The 20,049-nt window shown below is 45.8% G+C and overlaps 1 protein-coding gene across 1 annotated transcript in view; it reads right to left on the reverse strand.

Annotated features, from left to right (window-relative positions):
* TNRC6A (trinucleotide repeat containing adaptor 6A) overlaps positions 1 to 14,198 on the reverse strand; it is a 50,499-nt gene extending 36,301 nt beyond the window's left edge. The window contains 1 exon segment of the mRNA XM_032231308.1: positions 14,153 to 14,198. The gene's annotated coding sequence lies outside the window, so the exon portion shown is untranslated.
* Positions 14,199 to 20,049: the final 5,851 nt, after the last annotated feature.

Below are 20,049 nucleotides of genomic sequence, written 5' to 3' on the forward strand. Positions count from 1 at the left end.
TCTAAGCAGGTGGCTTCCTGTATCCTTCAGCTGCTATAGCCAATACAGTGAGAAAATTAACCCAATGTCCCTAGGAGACATTGTCCTGGCTTTCTCATTGTCAGAGTTCAAGCTCATTTTGCTCATTTCATCCTCTGAACTTTATGGCAAAAGTAACAAGATTCATGAGCTAATGGCTTTTCCTGGACTTATTTAATAGATCCTATTACAGCTCCTCTCCCATTCCTTTCTGCAAACTTTTATCTAAAATCCTTACTGTGGATCTTGAGTTCCCAAAGTCTACAGGATTCAGGCCAAGCCCCTCAGCGTAATCAAGGGCATGATAGTTTGACCAAACAACGTTTTACTTAACCTTATGGAGTACAATCCCTGTTATGCCTGTTGTCTGTCAGGGAGACGACTCAGCCAGAAACTAAGCCTTCTGTTACACAGATTAACAGAGTTGGAAGGGACCTTGTAGGTCATCTAGTCCAATCCTCCACTCCACCCAAGTAGGAGACCCTACACCATCCCTGACCAACAAAACCAATTTTGCTGCATTTATTTTGTACAATGACAATAAAGGATATAAATATATATAAATGACCTGCAAGGTCACTTCCAACTCTGTTAATCTAAATCTTGTCTGCCAGGCACTGCTGTGGAATGTGTCCCAGTGATGCTCTCAAGGAAATAATCCAACCACTATAAGGACTCTTCTCCCCACCTCCTATAGCAAACTACTGAAATATAAAATATGCATACAAACCTTGACTTAAAGTCTTATAAAACACAAATCTGGAGCAATGATTTGTATTTGGACAGGACTATTTTTAGTAGTTTCATTTATGAAACTGCAAGGAGAAAGAATGCAGTTTAGCACATGTACACACAATCTGCTGAATGGAGCCCATCCTTTTGACAAGGTCCCTGCTTTTCCAGCCAATTTAAATTACAGGTAATCCTCGACTTACAACCACAGTTGAGCCCAGAATTTATGTTGCTAAATGAAAAATTTGTTCAGTGCCCCATTTTACGACTTTCTTGCCACATTTTTAAAGTGAATCACTGCAGTTGTTGAATTAATTGTTAAATGAATTTGGCTTCCCCGTTGACTTGATGTCAGAAGGTCGCAAAGGGGCTCACATGACCCCAGGATGCTGCAACCAGTTTTGCGAAGCATCTGAATTTTTTCACGTGTCCCATGGGGATGCTACAACGCTTGTAACTGAAAAATGGTCACAGGTCACTTTTTTCAATGCCGTTTGTAACTTTGAACAGTCACTAAATGAACTGCTGTAGGACGAGGACTGCCTGTACAAGAGTTTTCACTGTATGATCCCGACATTCAATGGTATGAAAGGGGCATTCAGTGTTGAAGTCGGTATTGTCTTGCAAGGCCCTTTCAGAGCTCAATGACATGGAACACACAGGTGCGTAGCCTCACACGCAGTAGGCTATGCAATACATGGCCAGCTACTCACACCCAGCTCTTCCATCAACCACGCATGCAAATACCCCACACCCAAAGAACTAGGTTACCACCCTGCACAAGAGCCAGGAGCAACCCTTTTCCACCTCTCAGGACTGAGCAGCCTGTAGCAGAGCAATTTCTTGCACTGTTGGCGCATCAGCTCCTGCCTGCGCTGCACTCCTCCTGTCCCCCCTGATGCGCAAAACTTGTGCTGTGCCAGGGTGGCTGTGGGACAGAATAGTGACTCACTCCAGGACATGAACTGGTGTAGGGCCAGATTGCCAGAGAGAGCATCTGCTTTTTTCCCTTAATTTTTAAATTATTTAATTATCAGATGAGATCTTATACTTGCTTGTGCTTCACTGCGGTGACAGACTACCATGAAGTGTGGGAAGGGAGGCGATGCTTCGGGAAACGAAAGTAAGGGCTTTATCTCCTTGAGACGCTGCCTCAAGTCACCCAGCTGGAAGGAGGGGTCCACCTACCAACCCGTACTTTAATGACTGTTAGGAACACAACTTGCCTGAACCATATTGGTTACACTGACTGGGAAGCAATGAGACAGTGTTAAGGGAGGAAAGAATAGAACTTATGGATTTTGGTGTGCGATTTTCAGTTCTGGCTTTGCACTAGTGCAATGGATCTGATGTCTAATAAACTATACCTTTCTCAACAAATGGATCGAAGAATTGTTTCTATTTAGAGCAGTGGTGAAATTTAATTTTTTTTACTACTATATAATTTTTAAATTGTATGGAGTGCTTGGTATGATTATGGTTGATTGAATGTACCCACTTTTATTGATGATATTGCTGTTCCCTTGTTTTTAACTTGTTCATGGGGATTGACTGATCGTATGTGTGTGTATATGTGTGTGGGTCGGGAGCATAGCTGGGTACCTCCTGCACTGAGTGCTTTGCAGAAGTGTCAGGGGGGCCCAGGCTCAATCCTGTCCTCAGATGTTTGTGTCGAAGGGCCTGCCGGTGAATCCGGTGGCCAGGGGGGGGGGAGGGACCATAGACGCGGGAGTGGGCCGGAACATTAGGGTCATAACGGGGAGGGGCAGATATGGCAGGAACTTTAGGGCGAGCCATTACCGGGGAAGGAGGGTTCCCTACGTCATAGGGATCCCTCCTTCCGGCCCTTTTAGTTCCACTCCAAGGCCAGTTGGCATGAGTAGTCAGGGCTCCGCGAGCTGCACTGGCTACCTATTGGTCTCCAGATACGCTTCAAGGTGCTAGTCGTCACTTATAAAGCCCTTCATGGTTTTGGACCTGCGTACTTGAGAGACCGCCTGCTGCCAATTACCTCCCAAAGGCCCATTAGATCCCACAGATTAGGCCTCCTCCAGATTCCATCTACTGGCCAATGTCGCCTGGCTACTACCCGGAGGAGGGCCTTCTCTGTGGCTGCTCCGGCCCTCTGGAATGAACTCCCCGTGGAGATTCAGACCCTCACCTCCCTCCAGGCTTTCCGTAAAGCTGTTAAAACCTGGCTGTGCCGGCAGGCCTGGGTTGACGAATTCCCTTCCCCCCCTCGAATTGTGTGACTGTTGATTGTTTTTTAAATTCTCTTTGTATCTTGTTTGTTGTATTACTTTGTTGTTTTACCCCCCCCCCTTCTGGGTTTGTTAGCCGCCCTGAGTCCTTCCGGGAATAGGGCAGCATATAAATGCAATAAACTTTCAAACCTTCAAACCTACTGGTTCTGTGGGTGTGGCTTGGTGGGCATGGCATGGGAAGAATACTGCAAAATCTCCATTCCCACCTCACTCTGGGGTCAGCCAGAGGTGGTATTTGCCGGTTCTCTGAACTCAAAATTTCCACTACCGGTTCTCCAGAACCTGTCACCCATTTAGGAGGCTTAAGTTGTGGCAAGTCTGACCCATACAGCTTCCAGTGATCAAATCATCTTACTGTCCTAAACAGTATTAATGCATTGATTCTCTAGGAATGCTTTTGTTATGCACAAATATGTAGTTTCGGGTCATTTTCCTCAATAAATAAATGAACAAAGTTTTTGTCTCATTTGTTTCATCAGGCTTTCTTTGTCTATGTTTAGGCTTTATGTGGGAACAGATTTTAGATCATATTTATGCAGAAATACTGAAAATCCAAAGGGTCCACAAACTTTTTAGTCCCACTGAAATTTTCTCATATTGTGTTTCCAGGGGAAGAGGGAAGGAACAATGTCCGGTGTACGGAATGTTTAGCAATGGACGCCTTCTCTCTTCAAAGAAGACTGAAAATCAGAGTATTTTATGGACAGTTTTTATAGCTAGAGAAATTTTGACAGCACTCCACAGGACATCTTGTGAGTAATGCAGTGTTGGTGAGGAATAAGAGGAGAATAAGGCTGGCATGGATGTAGATAACACTTAACTGAAAGAAAGTGTTCCTGATTCAAAAATATGTAATACAGCTTAACCAACCACAGAGTTCTGTTTGGTCACAATGTAACACAAAGGTTTACAATGCCATCTTTGTTTTTCCATCTTCCGTCTTAAATGAAGGGAAACACAGTTTAACACCTCAGAGAACTCTTCCTCAGTTTCTATGGACTAAGCAAGGCTTAAACGATCTAGCTCTTGTACAGCAGACGTCTACAGTACCCTGAAGAACCAGTAAAGTGAATGGGGCTATAAAGCAGGGCTCTCCAAACTTGGCAACTTTTAAGACGTGTGGACTTGAACTCACAGAATTCCCCACTCAGCAAAGCAAAGCTGGCTGGGGAATTCTGGGAGTTGAACTCCCAAATATTAAAGTTGGAGATATGCCATGTAAATTCAAGCAAGCTGGCTCCAAGTACCTGACTGCAGGTTCGTAACTGAAAAGAGACAGATCTTGGGAACGCCGTTCTTTGGAAAAACCCAGGCATGAGGCAGAAGAGAGAAGCAGGCTGCAAAGAAGCAGAACGGAACTTGCAAAGAAATAGGAATCGGGGACCTCTGAAAGGAAGGAGGGTCCCAAGCTGGGCAGCTGCTGATACCAACCTCAGCCCAGGCAGAAAGACGGCGAGATCCCCAGGGCAAAAGGAGAGCAGAACAGCCAAGACAAGAGGTGGAGCTGAAAGGAAAGAGGGGAGTGGCCTGGCAGATCCCAAGAGATGGGAGGCCAAGCTAGATTTAGGAGTGGATACTTAGTTGGCCCGTTGACCAATGGAGGTGAAGAAATCCAAATGTGTCCAGCTTGGGATGGGCTGCAGCAAGCTGTGACAGGTGAGGAGAGATGCAATGTCAGGGAGGAAAAGGGGGAGGCGGAGAGGTGCTGCTGGAACAGGTACCTGCTCCCCATTTAAGAAGAGAATCCAGGACAGACCAAGGGGTACATTTCCACTGAGCTCTGGAACAGAGCAAGCAGTTTAAATCAGGAGTCCCCGACACCCTGGCCCCATGGCTGAAAGTGGGCGGTGACGGAAACCATCCTCCCCACCACAAGACCGTGTCTTTCATGAAACCAGTCCTTGGTGCCAAAGAGATTGGGGACCGCTGGTTTAAAGCTATTCCGCCACCCTGCTATCTAGACTGCAGGGCCAGACGGCCCTTGTTGCCCATAAACAGAGGCTTGTATTTTTCTTACTGGATCAGGGGGGGGGGGCACTACCCCTTAGAGCCCCTCCCCCATCAAGGGTTTGGCAGCAGGCTTAGTAGAGAAGTGGAGGGGGGCTGGAGGACTCCCTTCAGGACTCCATGGAGCCCCCTTTGAATTCCTGACCAGATGCTGTCATTCCACATCAGCTACTCCTACACTTCAGTACGTTGCAATTTTAATAAATTAAAAGTAGACAGAACGTTTTGTATTGTAACTCTCAATATTATTTAAATTAGATACTTTTAAAAGAATCAAAGTATTATTAGATTATGTGGATTACAGTAGGTAAAATGAAGCTTGTAGGTTTTCTGTCCTTCCCCAGACTGGAGGGGGGGGGATCTAGTTAGGGGAAATGACACAATCTCCACCACTCAAGGCCAAACTCTGAACAACAGGTTGAAAAGGAAACATGAGAAAAGCGGAGTATCAACTAAATGTTTCAGACATGGAAGGACCTTGAAGCCTCTTCAAGCACCCCGTCTTCCCCCTCCCTCAAAACTGGCACCAGCGCTTTCAAGAACTTTCACTTAAATTGCTGCCCTTCCAGACTGATTTCACCTCTGTTGCACACGTGCACCTCCGAAAGAGGAAGAACTGTTTAACAGAATTGGTGAGGCCCACACTTTTACAATCCCCAGAGGATGCAGCCATGGCCTCATTTAACTCCACCTAGCTGTGGCTACAAAGTCAATTGGAGAAATCAGAAGAGAGTGAAATCAGGGTCTTGGGTGGCAACATTTGCAGCAGAGGCTATAAGGGTAAAAATGAGGCCTGCAAGAGCCAGAGCCAGCAAGCAGGAGCCCACAGCCAGGAAACCTTCTCAGCAGTCTGTCTGGGAGCCATTTCCCTCTCAGTGAATGGCTTTGGGCCGATTAGCGGTGGTTAATCCCCTTGGCTCTCTCCCCCCACCTCTCTCTCTCCAGACTAAGCACACTTTCCCCAGCTCACCACAAGCTCTTAGATTTCTTTCCCCAGCATTACCCTATATCGGATTTATGGTTATGTAGAGACCGTCATCCAGAAGAACTGAGGAGGAAAAAGGAGGCCTATAACACACATATAATACATATTGTGGGCAGAAGGAAATGAGCTAACTGAGGCAGGGACTCCTGCAGGGATCTGGGATCCACTGGGTTTGTGAACTCTAATATTGGACAGTGTCCTCTGCAGCAGAGCCATCTCTGGGCAAGATCCATGCCCCCCCCCAACCTGCTTTATCCACAAAGCCTGGATTTGGGAGGTGATCAATGTCTTTTTGAGAGTGGGGGACATGCCTGCGTCCTGGAAAAAGGCGGAGTAGCAGGCCTTTGCATCTCTCAATCCACCCACATTATGCAACTTCCAACCTTCCAATTTTGGGGGAGGGGGTTGGATAAAGTAGTTGGGCTGAAGAAAATTCTGAAGGAAACAGATTTGGATCTTCCCTAAGTAGGCTTTGGCCCAGACATGGAGGGCAGTGCTGGATGTCCTGACAAGACCTGGAGGGAACGTGGCTCACTCTGCAGTAGTTCAATACCATTAACGATGAGATTCTTCTGGGCTGCCAACAAGGGTTAAGATTCAGGGACACTGCGCTAAATGGAGGATTACAATCAATATTACCTGAGCTCTTAGCTACTCCAGCATAAGGTACTACACAGCTCAGCACTGGTCTTCCATGTTATTTAACATGCAGATGAAACTGTTGAAAAAGGTCAGCTGCTGGTGGGGGGAAACGACGATATCCTTTTACGTGTCTTCACCCTGGGCCAAGCAGAGATGCTGTGGAAGTACTAACACAGCATCTGGAGACTGAAAGGATGAAAATGGGACAAAATCTGCTGAAAATGCACTCCAGCAAGATGCACTGTCCATTTGTCCAGAAACAGCTGTTCATGCCATTCTTAACTATACATTGGGCTGCATTCCCAATGAAGGAGCATATCTGGAACTTGAGAGTCTTCCTGACTCATAGTTCCTACTGGAAAAGCTAATGGACAGTGTAGCTAAGTCAGCTGGCATGCAACTGCCCCCTTCTGTGAGTAGGCAGCCTTCAGAACTGGCACTAGTCACTCACACCCGTTACCTCAAAATTCAATGACTTGAAAAGTACTGGGCACATTTGGTACAAAATGCAGCAATCTGTATACCGATGACTTGATATAGCTCTGTTTCACCAGTATTAGAGGCTGGTTATTGGTTTATTTCCAGATACAATTCCAGGTGCTTATTTTTGCCTTTTGAAGTCTCAAAAGATTTATTTACTCAGGTTTCTGCCTTCCCAATCAAAAGACTGGATGGGCTGAAATCTTAGCAACAAAATTATATGGTTTTAGATCCAGTCTCCTGGTTGATTTGTGCACAAGCGGATATTCTGGTGTCCTCTTCATCAACAGATCAAGCGGAGACTCAGAGACTCGGAAACAGACATTTCCAAGAACTGCCCCATTCCAGTAAAATCGGCTGTCCTTGCATTCCAGAGAAAAGGGCTTTAAAGAGGCTGTTTGGAGATGAAAATTTACATCCTGCCCCTAATCCACATTTGAGGGTTTTTTTTTTTAACCTTTTCTTGATTTTTAGATAATTATTGTAATAATTCTAAATTTTACTGGGACCTTAGCTGCCTGGGCAAGATATATAGAAATGTTGAAAAATTAATGCATTTGTATTATGCATATGCATACTAATTCATATTAATTCACAAACTTCAGAATATTATTTGGTATGCTAGGTGACAGCACCCTAAATACCCAAACTTGGTACCCATTGTTCCCACCCAGATCTGGTTTGTTTCATGCAATCCCACAAGGGAAGGCATGCTCAGCGACAACCAGTCACCTAAGATAGGAAGGTTCTTTGAATGGCTGGTAATATAAAGACTGTCTTAATATACTCAATGTGATCTTATGTTTTTCAGTTCAGTTCAGTTCAGTTCACTTTATTTGTATGCCGCCCTTTTCCCTGGGGGGACTCAGGGCGGCTCACAGTTCAAAAGGGGTGAGGGAAGGACAACAATTTACAACATAAAAACATTACATCATTTAAGAACTCAACAATCATACAATTCGAGTAGGGGTTAGAATCTTTAACCCCAGGCCAGCCAGGATAGCCAGATTTTAAGTGCGGCGTGGAAAGTCTGGAGGGTGGTGAGGGTCCGGATCTCCACGGGGAGTTCGTTCCAGAGGGTCGGAGCAGCCACCGAGAAGGCTCTCCTCCGAGTAGTTGCCAGTCTACACTGGCTGGCTGATGGAATTCAGAGGAGGCCTAATCTATGCGATCTTATCGGTCTAGTGGAGGTGATTGGCAGTAGGCGGTCTCTCAAGTACCCAGATCCAATACCATGAAGGGCTTTGTAGGTGACAAGTAGCACCTTGAAGCGCACCCGGAGATCAACAGGCAGCCAGTGCAGCTCGCGGAGGATAGGTGTTACGTGGGTGAATCGAGGTACACCCACAATCGCTCGCGCGGCTGCATTCTGGACCAGCTGAAGTCGCCGAATACTCTTCAAGGGCAGCCCCATGTAGAGCACATTGCAGTACTCCAGCCTAGAGGTCACAAGGGCACGAGTAACTGTTGTGAGGGCCTCCCGGTTCAGGTAGGGACACAACTGGTGCACCAGGCGAACCTGGGCAAATGCCCCCCTGGTTACAGCTGACAAATGGTGTTCGAAAGTCAGCTGAGGGTCCAGGAGGACTCCCAAGTTGCGAACCCTATCTGAGGGGGCGTACAATTTGACCCCCCAGCCTGAGAGATGGAACACTTGGCCAATTCGTGGGAGGGAAGCACAACAGCCACTCGGTCTTTTCTGGATTGAGCACAAGCTTGTTAACCCCCATCCAGTCTCTAACAGCCTCAAGACCCTGGCTCATCACGTCCATCGCTTCATTGAGTTGGCACGGGGCGGACAGATACAACTGTGTATCGTCCGCATATTGATGGTATTTTATCCCGTGCCGTCAAATGATCTCACCCAGCAGTTTCATGTAGATGTTGAAAAGAAGGGGGGACAGGACCGAACCCTGCGGCACCCCATGTGTTAGGGGCCTAGGGGTCGATCTCTGCCCTCCGACTAACACCGACTGCGACCTGTCCGAGAGGTAGGAGGAGAACCACTGTAAAACAGTGCCTCCCACCCCCACCTCCCGCAGTCGTCGCAGAAGGATACCATGGTCGATGGTATCGAAAGCCGCCGAGAGGTCAAGGAGCACCAGGATGGAGGCATGGCCTCCATCCCTGGCTCTCCAGAGATCATCGGTCAATGCGACCAAAGCGGTTTCTGTGCTGTAGCCAGGTCTGAAGCCGGACTGGAATGGATCGAGGTAACTGGCTTCCTCCAAGGATCGCTGGAGCTGAAAGGCCACCACCTTCTCAACAACCTACTGCAATGTGCTCTACATGAGGCTACCTTTGAAGTGCATTCGGCGACTGCAGTTAGTTCCAGAATGCAGCCACGCGAGTGATAGTGGGCGCACCGCGGTTCGCCCACATAACACCCATCCTCCGCGAGCTGCACTCGCTACCTGTCGATTTCCGGGTGCGCTTCAGGGTATTACTTACCACCTTTAAAGCCCTCCATGGTAGTGGATCTGGGTACTTGAGAGACCGCCTCCTGCCGATTACCTCCCTCCGACCAATTAGATCACACAGATTGGGCCTCCTCCGAATCCCATCCGCCAGTCAATGCCGACTGGCGACTACGCGGAGGAGAGCCTTTTCAGTAGCAGCTCCGACCCTGTGGAACGACCTCCCCGTTGAGATTCGCACCCTCACCACCGTCCAGACCTTCCGCACAGCCCTCAAGACCTGGCTATCCCGTCAGGCCTGGGGATAAGTTTCTAATTCACCCCGCCCGAGTGTTGAATGCTGAATGAAAGTTGTGTTTTTTACTGTTTATTTTAGTCACATACTGTTTTTGTTTTATATTGCACTCCCCCTTTCCCTACGAATGTAAGCCGCCCTGAGTCCCCTCAGGGAAAAGGGCGGCCTATAAATCCCAATAAATACAAATACAAAATACAACCTTCCCCACAAAGGGGAGGTTGGAGACTGGACGATAGTTGTTTAAAATGGCTGGATCCAAGGATGGTTTCTTCAGGAGGGGTCTCACCACCGCCGCCTTTAAAGTGGGGGGAAAGACCCCCTCCTGAAGGGAGGCGGTAACAACCGCCTGGATCCAGCCTCGTGTCACCTCTCTGCTGTTTACAACCAGCCAGGAGGGGCACGGGTCCAGCACACATGTGGAGGTGCCAACAGCTCTCATCGCCTTGTCCACGTCCTCAGGGGTAACAGCTTGAAAATCAATCCAGCAATGGCTTACCAGATTATCCCTTAGTGCCTCGGCTGGTTCTGCAGGATTGGAGTCCAGGTCCGCCCAGAGCCGAGCAACCTTGTCCGCGAGGAATTGGACGTAATCCTCAGCCCTGCCCTGCAGCGGATCGCCCGTATCCCTCCTGTTTAGGAGGGAACGGGTTATCCTGAACAGGGCGGCTGGGCGTGACTCAGCGGACGCAATCAGAGTGGCAATATGTGATCTCTTAGACGTCCTGATTGCTCGAATGTATTCTCTGATGCAGGTTGTTAAAAGTGCTCGGCTCGATTCGGATTTACTGGACCTCCAATTGTGCTCTAGGCGTCTCTTCCGGCGCTTCATCTCCCGGAGTTCCTCAGTGAACCAAGGAGCCCTCCGGGATCCACTGCCTCGGAGCGGCCATAGAGGCGCAATCCGGTTAAGGGACTCCGTCGCTGCCGAGTTCCAGGCAGCAACCAGAGTCTCCACCGGACTGCGGGCGAGAGTATCAGGAATAACCCCAAGCTCCGTCTGGAACTCCAAAGGGTCCATAAGTCGCCTTATAATCCTCGTTATATAATGGTTCATTTACTGACCGTTCAAAGTTACAATGGCACTGAAAAAGAGACATGATTGTTTTACACACTTACAACTGTTGCAGCATCCCCATGGTCGTGAGATCAAAATTCAGATGCTTGGCAACTGACTTATATTTATGACGGTTTGCAGTGTCCCAGGATCATGTGATCCCCTTTCGCGATCTTCTGCCAAGGGGAAGCTAGATTCACGTAACAACTGTGTTACTAACTTAACAATTGCAGTGATTCACTTAACAACCATGGCACTTAACAACCATGGTCATAAAATGGGGCAAAACTCACTTAACAAATGTCTCACTTAGTCAGAGAAATTGTCAAGGGCTTTCTGTATTCATAGTACCAATTATTTTGAGTCCTTAGGTTTTTACCCTGCCTTTCCTCCAGGAGCTCTTTTCTCTGATTTTGCTCCACAACTACTACCTTGTGAGAAATTATGCCTAATCCAGAGTCACCAAGGGAAGTTTCCTGGCTGAGAGTAGGTATGGATTTGGTTCTCTCCCGGAAAGGTACAATATCCTGAACCTCAGGCCTAATTCAATGAATTTAAATCTGATAAAGTTAAAGCTGCAATTTAAAATCTTAGGCAAAATTTGGTAAACTTTTAGTGCATGGATTACATATGCAAAGGTTACTTACCCATTAAAAACATACAATTTAAAATATGTGACATGTTTAGCTAAAGCAAAGAGATGAAAGACTGCCCAAAGCCATAACAGGGAACAATCCTTTGGGAACAGTTTTCCTTTGCTTAGTGGTCAACAAGATAGGATAGGCAAATATCCTAAATATCAAATATCAAGCACAAAGAGTTGCACATTTCTAGTTGATTGTTGAAATAATTCACAACTGAATGAAACCAGCTTTTTTGGTGACAAGGGAGGGCAGAGATCTGGCAACATTTCTCAAATTGTGTATTTAGTCTTGGGGGACCCCTTTACTGATTGTTGTAGGCCAAACTTTCAAAGACTGGAAAGAAAGACTGTCTTTTCCTATACAACTCTGCCTACACACATTGGTTCACCAGGCGTGTTATAGATTCATTATCAAAACGAACTGGAATACTGTAGATCAGATATCCCCCAACCCTTGGTCCGCAGCCAGGCACCAGTCCGTGGCCATACAAACCAGGCCATACAAGTAAGCAAAGCCCCATAGGATCCAAACAGCACTCAGGACCATGCACCCTCCAGGTCCGCAGAAAAAAGCCCTCCACAGAACTGGTCCCTGGCACCCAAAAGGGGAGGGGGCGTTGCTGTAGATGATATAAAAGGTAGCCTGCTCATGGAAATATTGCCCCTTACAAATACCTATGTTAACAGCCACAGGTTCAATGTCCTCTGACTCAGGCCTTTCTACATGGCATATGAACTAGAGGATTTCAGCCCATGTAGTGGTAGTTCTTGACTTACAACCATTCATTTAGTGACTGTTTGAAGTCACAAGAACATTGAAAGAAGTGACTCAGGGCTACAGCAGTGCCCCCCCCTCAACACTCAATGATAAAAATTCAGTTGCTTGGCAAGTGACACATATTTATGACATTTGCAGGGGGGGTTGTCATGTGATCAGCTTTTGCGATCATCTGACAAGCAAAGTCTCTGGGGAAGCCAGATTCACTTAACCAGGTGACTCACTTATCAACTACAGTGATTCCCTTAACAACTGAGGCAAGAAAGCTTGTAAAATGGTCATAAAATCTACTTAACTGTCTTGGGCTCAACTGTGGTTGTAAGTCAAGGACTACAACCTGTACAATAGTCAGGCCAGTCTAAAAAGTAAATACTCCCATTAATCAGCTTTCATTCCGAGGGGCATAATAAAAACATCATGGAGACATAAACAGAACCATTACTGCTGCAGTAGCTTTTCACAAGCCCTTCATGACTATGCTCAGTACTGAAGGTAAGTAAGTGTTTAGGTCGCCTTTAACATATTCTTCATGCTTTTATATATTCTGCAGAGTGAGGAATATATACAAACAACTCTTCAGTCAGAATCCTCATTATGCCTGATTCAACATAACTGGGAACATTATTTTTTCATATAAGGAATGGGGAAGGCTTTCCCTGGTAGTATTTGTTTTATATATATCCTGCTTATAACCTCTGACAGATATAATTTTCAGGATTAGGAATAAATGCTCTCTTTAAAAGCAGGAATACAGATTTACAAAGAGGGAAATCGATCATCTTTATTTAGTCCCAATGAAGACAGAAAACACTTGGCTAGCAATAGTTACTGTTCTTGCCAAAAATCTGTTTTGCCCAGTTAACATTTTGTTGGATTTTAAAACTACTGAATCATCCTTATTTTTCAGACTATCCAAGCACAGGAAAACTAGGAAGATTAAAACCACACTGGTTTTTAAACTATTCTAAATAACAATACAACATGGAGAGAAAGCTCAACTAGCATTATCAGAAGAATGAGAATTCCAATAAGGATTACGCTGAAGATCTTTTAAAAAGTTATTCAATTTGCTTTGTGGTATGAGCCTCTACAGATGCCAGGAAATTACTATTCTGATTTTCAGGAACAAATTATTTCAAATATATATAATAGCAACTAGACTTATATACAGTTTCACAGTGCTTTACAGCCCTTTCTAAGAGTCAGCCTACTGTCCCCCAACAATCTGGATCCTCATTTTACTGACCTTGGAAGGACATATAAATGCATTCCTAACTTTTAGAATTACGATAAAAAGCAATTTAGGGAAGATTGTATATGAGCAATATGCCTCAGGTGATTTTTTTTTTGGAATGGAAAAACTGCTTCTTGAAATGAATTTGGTTGTTTCAACTGTTATGCAGAAGCAATTAAAAAAAACCACTCTGAACTCTATAAACAAATACTCAAGTTTCTAAAGGCTGGTGCAGTCGAAGGGCAGTTTCAACGCGAGCGAGCGCTTTGCCTCTGTATGAGCACAGCCAAGGAGTCAATCTTCCCTTCGCAAGATGCGGTTTGTGTGCAACTCAAGGCCAGCAAAAGGCTTTGCAGGCGATGGGAAGAAATCTATTTGGCAGGACAAAGTTGGAGAGGGGAGAAGGGGGGGGGAGACACGCCAGCAAACAAACAAAACCCCACATTCATTCCTGCGGCGGCTCTTCCCGTGTAGCGAAAGGGAGCATGCCTGGCACAGGAGCCGAAGGGACGGGGAGGAAAAGCCGGCAGAAAACGGCGCCTTCTCCCTCCCCCCACCCCGGTCTCCACACGACGCAGCCACGCCAAACTTTCGCCTCACCTGCTTGGTTTCCTTTCGGCGTCTTTGGTCGCTTTGGCTTCCCACTCTCTGCAAGAGAAAAGAGAAGAGCCCGTCAGGGAGGCCGAGCCAGCCCCGCCGACGCCCCCGGGGGCCCTCCGAAGGGAAGCAGCGCGGGGGCCCTGAGGAGGAGGCCACCCGGGGATGCTCGGAGGGGGGAGGGGCGGACTTCGAGGTGGGAGGGGCGCCACGGGACAAAGGCCGCCGGCGGGGGGAGGGTAAGGGACGGGATGCCGGCCTGGCGTTCCCCTTCCCGCCGGGCGCCTCCAGCGGGCCTCGGCCGGCCTCCTCCTCCTCCTCAGGGCGGGCTCGCTGCGGGGCTCACCGCATGTGCTTGGCGCGGGGGGCGGGCCTCCTAGGCGCGGGGTCTTGGGCCCGGCGCCGCTCCGCTGGGGGCCCTCGGCAGGCTCGCCTGGTCGCCGCCGTCGTCCGCGGGCGCCGCCGCCGCCGCCCTCGGCCGCCTCCTGGCGCCCCCGCGCCCAGCCGCCATTTCCAGCCTCCCTCTTGGAGGAGGCCCGCCAGTGCCCGCCCTACCCCCGGAAGGCCCGCCCCGCCCGAGAAGGACTTCCGGGCGCAGGGCCCGCCCCCAAGATGGCGCCCTCGCACGGCTCACCAGAGCGGCCTTGGCTTGGCCGGAGACCGCCGTGCGATCGCCGCTCCCTCCTGTGGGCCCTGCTGGGGAGCCCCGGGCGGGAGCCGCCGACTTGTGACCCTGTGCAGCCACCTGTTGTGCCCCGGCCGAGAACTGCGGCTTCTCTAGGCCGGAAAGGTGGAATCGATTGGTCGCCCTGTTGCTTGTCTGAAATTTAACATTAACAGAGTTGGAAGGGACCTTATAGGTCATCTAGTCCACCCCCCTACCCCCCCACCCCAAAAGCAGGAGGAATCCTTGCTTCGCAACTTTAATCTTCCTTGCGACGCTTTCCGGGCAGGTCCCTAAGGAGAAATCTGCGCGTGTAAAGAACTTCAGAACTTTGCTGGTATCCCCTGGTTTTTTCTTCCCTGCAGTTGCTGGCCGTTTGACGTATTCTAGGGACCTCCGCATCACCTGCCTGGATCTGCATGGAAACGTCTAACTGGGTTCAGGAGACATCCATAAACTGGCAGGAATTTCCCAGCAACCTGATACACAGGCGTTATGAGAATGAGTCCCATGGCCTTTCCTACGCAAGTAGCACAGTCTGGATTGCTAATCTTCCATGATCTGCACTGCCCACTCACAAAGGACTGGCACCACTGCAATGTTTATTTAGTTTATGTACCTATTCATCTACCATGTGACTGGACAATGCACACAGTTAGCAGATCTGAACAAACACCATTAAAATACAATTAAAAGAACTATAACAGAACACAACTGCAGGAGAGTGTATTCAGAAATGTGTAAACAACATAAATGTTCAGTGGGCTCTATATTTTATTTTTATTTATTTATTTGCATTTGTCAAACGAGAACAAGAGTAAAAGAATAAAAATACAGTGACAGGGCCGATAGGCACATGAATGGACTTTTGCAAGCCCATCTACTAACTCCATAACCCCCTCTACTAACCACTTATTTCCAAGGGAGAAATACTGTGTGGCCAACTCCTAACCCTTATGAGTTCTAGAAAGATGCGATCAGTGAGCAGTTGAGAAATCTTAACAATAACTCATTTGCTGTCACATGTGAACAACCAGTGCTGCTTCTTTGTGCCACGTCTATTTCATCCAGGATCCTTTTCAGCTACAATCAATCCACCTCCAAAATCCCTAGGTGGGCTACAAGCAAAGCAACTAGCAGACTGGATGGGGTGCATGAGAGGTTAAATGAAACTTTGATTTGAGAAGATAAAAGATTATAATGCAAGCCAAAGAGAGAGCAAGAGAGACTTTAATTCATACCTAGCTCATCTTTCCAGGGGGTGGAAGGTGGGGCTATTCCATTTGATTTTCAAATTCTCCAATTTGGAGTGCAATTTCTTACCTAGGAGGAGTCAAGCTGAGCATGGAAGACAAATACTTGAGAGAGGGAGAACTTCCTGCTCTAAATTAGTTGCACAAGAGTTGTGAGTTTTCAGGGCTTTGCTGGATTCTACCCATTATCTTGATTGGCTAGCTTGCTTTTGATTAATCATTTTGAATCCAGACCTCTAGGGATGGGGGTCTTCCCATTCATTACAAGGAGGAAACATTCAGTGAAGATCCTGTGGTCTGTGTAAAAGTCAGTGACACAAGGGGTGAATTGATTTTGTTTATTAAGATTGGTTTGGACTAAACTATGTCTTGGAACCAAAAATAAACGTAACATATTGCAGAGGAACCTACCATCATTCCCCAGAACATGGTGTCAGGTGGAACGATACTTTAGTGTTAACAATACTTGTAAAACCTTGGAAGCCCAGGTTTCCCTCTGCATACTCTTGTATAAAATGCAATCAAAGTGGGGTTATATTGAGTTTCTTCCTCCTTAGTGCCAGACTGACATTTATTTAGTGGTTCTTGCATTCCTACTTCCAGATCATATCTCTGCAAAGGGTAGCTTCAACAGTTTTTCAATATAGTTTCCTAATAGTAGTAATCAGGGACTTCCTGTTGAGACAGACTACATCAGCCACAACCTGATGTTTCCACATTTATTGTCAAGCAAACAGGCCAACTGTTGAGTGCTGCCATTTTTGGGGGTGGCTTGATGTTTTATGCTCACAAACTCTGCATTAGAATAATCTTGACATTAACCATTTTCTGGTTTGGGGTTTGCCATGATAACTAACTAGAACTTCAGTGAATAATATCTTTTAATGTAAATATTTTTTATTTCCATTTTCATAACATACACTCACATGTATACTATACATAGCCCGTATCATATAGTATTAAATAATAATTACATCAGTTCCTCTTGTCAACAATGCCCAGAAAAATAAAAACCCATTTTAGCTCTACTGCTCTCCATGCACCTCTTTCTTCTACCACCCTCCAACTTTCTACCTTCCCTCCATCATCCTTTCCTACTCTACTTCCCCTTCCTTTCTACTGCTCCTCTCTCTACAATCCACTCCTCCTTATCATCCTCATCTTCCTCCCTTACCCTCTCTCCTATCCTTCTCTTCCCATCTTTCTTCTCCCTTCTGTTTCCAACTCCTCCTCTCATTGGTGTATTTCCGCTACATGTCAATATGCTTAACATATCCTAGTTTTAAAGAAAAAATAATAATAGTAAAGAAAATATAAGAAAAAACAGTATACATGTGGAGTCAAATTACGTTAAAATCTAACACATCTCGTCAAACCTGATCTATATTCCTCCCCCCCACCCTCCCCCCAATCCCTCCCACAACCTTCCCCCCCCGACTTCCCAGAACCCGTACACAGTATAGATTTTTAACAAAACAGTCTAGACTTTCGCTGGGAGGGGCTTGCTGATGGGAGCTGATCATTACAGCTCCCGAACCCCTGGTCACGTTTATCTGTCGGATGACCAATCCATCAGACGTCTGACAGGTTTGTTTACCCTTTTTCTTCGGGCAGAAGATAAGGTGAGCCGTTCTGCTGAGCAACGTGCCATCCGACCCTCGCAGTTTGTTCCTGGGAGGGGGGGAAGGCCAGCTGAAGGCAGAATTGTCTCCGTGCCAGGAATTCCAGCTGCAATTTGCAGTGCGAACTCTCTCTTCCTCAGAACAAAATTGATTTACTGAGTCCAAGGTGAGCGGACCGGTACACATGAACCTTTAATTGTTTGTATTAAATCTTAGCTTCATTTTTACAAGAACTCCTTCCGATAACTTAACTACTAAAGAGACAGTTAAAATGGCGCCGAGCTGCTTTGTAACATGTTTATGTTTTGAATTCTACGGAGTTTTAAAACTTCAAAGGAAAGGAGTGATTTATCCCTAAATTATCAGCTGGTATAATTGGCAAGCAGAGTTTTATTAATTGGTTGAAGAAGAAACTTGGAATGGCTTCTAAGCAAAACCCTACTCAAAAGATTCCCCCCCCCCCGGCTCCCAAAGGCTCTGGCAGCTCGCCCGTACCTGGCACAAACTGCAGTCGCTGCTTCCTCCGCCCCCTATGGATGAGCCATTAACGAAAGAATTTTCTGAAGGAGTTGGCTGATGCTTTTAAAATTCAGGACAGTTACGATTGGAAACAAACTCAAGAGATATCGTTGCGCATAAGGATCTGTCTGATAAACTTGAGACCGGGTTCAAAAGATCAGAGATGATATGCTGGGGATTGTTAGTTTATTGACAGAACATGTTTCCGGAATGAAGACAGACTAGCTGATCTAATGATGGCACATTTAATTGATATCGAAAACAGAGGTGGTGCAACAAAAAGTTGAAAATGCTGAAAAAGAAATTATTATGATATAGTATAGACAAATGGAACTTGCACTAAGAGTAAGGGGTTTGTGTGAAAACAATCAGGAAAACTTGAAACAGATTCCTTTCAGAAACTTTGATAGCCTGATGGGAAGGCCAGGGGGTAATTTTGATTGGCAAATTGATAAGGTTTACCGTGCTAATTCTTGGCTGGTGAAGCAGAAGCCAGCTCCCACAGGACATTGTGATACTATTTTACTACAAGAGACCAATGTTCCCTCTAATTTTTTTTTCAGTGTGAGCGGAAAAGTATAGTGTTTGAGCTGCACAGTTTCATGCCTGAGCACCTAAGAGAGCCACAGTTTGAACTGCTGTCACGTCTGCTGGACATTTGCGCAACATTCCAAGCGTCAATGCCGACTGCTGGCAAGGTTTCAGCCTGATGAATGCAGGCATGAAAAGTGCCACTCAAACACTATACTTTTCCGCTCACCCTGAAAAAAAAAAGGCTCTCTGCTCAGCTTTTAGATTGTTAGACTGGCTAGAGAGAGACATGGCACCAACAGCCTGGGTCCAGGCATTTTGCAGGCAACCTGTCCTCTCACATTCCTTTGGAATGCAAACCCATCACATTTGAATTAGATTTTGCCAATTATCCTATTAAAAGATAATGCTATTATTCTAAAATATGACTAACTCAATATTAAAAACTGTAAATATTTTAATGCTGCTAAATAATAGCAGTAATTGTTATTTAGTATGATTAAAATCAGTATTGATATATCAATATAATATCTATCAAAATTGACAATAAACACTAAATAACAATACAAATATATAATGTGGAATATAAATGTAATAAATATAATATATAAATGCAACATAAATGTAATAAAATTAATTTATCATGAAACTCTCCCCCTTTAAAGTAGTAAGATCAATTAAATAGTCTAGCAAGTTTGGACAATATGCTATATGTTATGTTACTTAAGAATATATATACCTCAGAATCAGATACACATCCACATCATTTCCAACTGAGTCAATAAAATCATACGCCATGCCAAAACTATTTTAAATAAAGATATGAAATTAATCAAGTATTGCATTTATTTTTCAAAATGAATGTACAATTTTTTATTATTTAAGTTTTGTACCCTATCTTTTCTAACTAACGTTAACTTTAAAAAGATGTTACATCAGACTACAATACAAGTAATTAAATGAAGACTAAAATAAGTGTTTTGGCATATTGAGCTTTTATAATTTCTTTCTTATATTGCTTCCTTAGTTGAGAACTTGCTCCTCAGCTTACTTACGCATTAACTGTTTGTTGCTTTTATGGTTTATTCATTCACTGCTCCATCTTCAGTTTTTTTCACAGGGGGCAGGGCTTCCTTCCTTCCTTCCTTTCTTCCCTCCACTCCTTTGGCCACCAATTTTGATCCAATTCGCAATTCGTATACTTTTTCTACCACCCATCTCATCAAGCGGAATCACACACACACACACACACACACGTTCTTTGGGGGGGATTGAATTACTCCGCCCACAGCAAAGACGCGGTGCAAAGTT

The sequence above is a fragment of the Thamnophis elegans genome, chromosome 14, assembly GCF_009769535.1.
Source record: "Thamnophis elegans isolate rThaEle1 chromosome 14, rThaEle1.pri, whole genome shotgun sequence".
NCBI classification, from domain to species: Eukaryota; Metazoa; Chordata; class Lepidosauria; order Squamata; family Colubridae; genus Thamnophis; species Thamnophis elegans.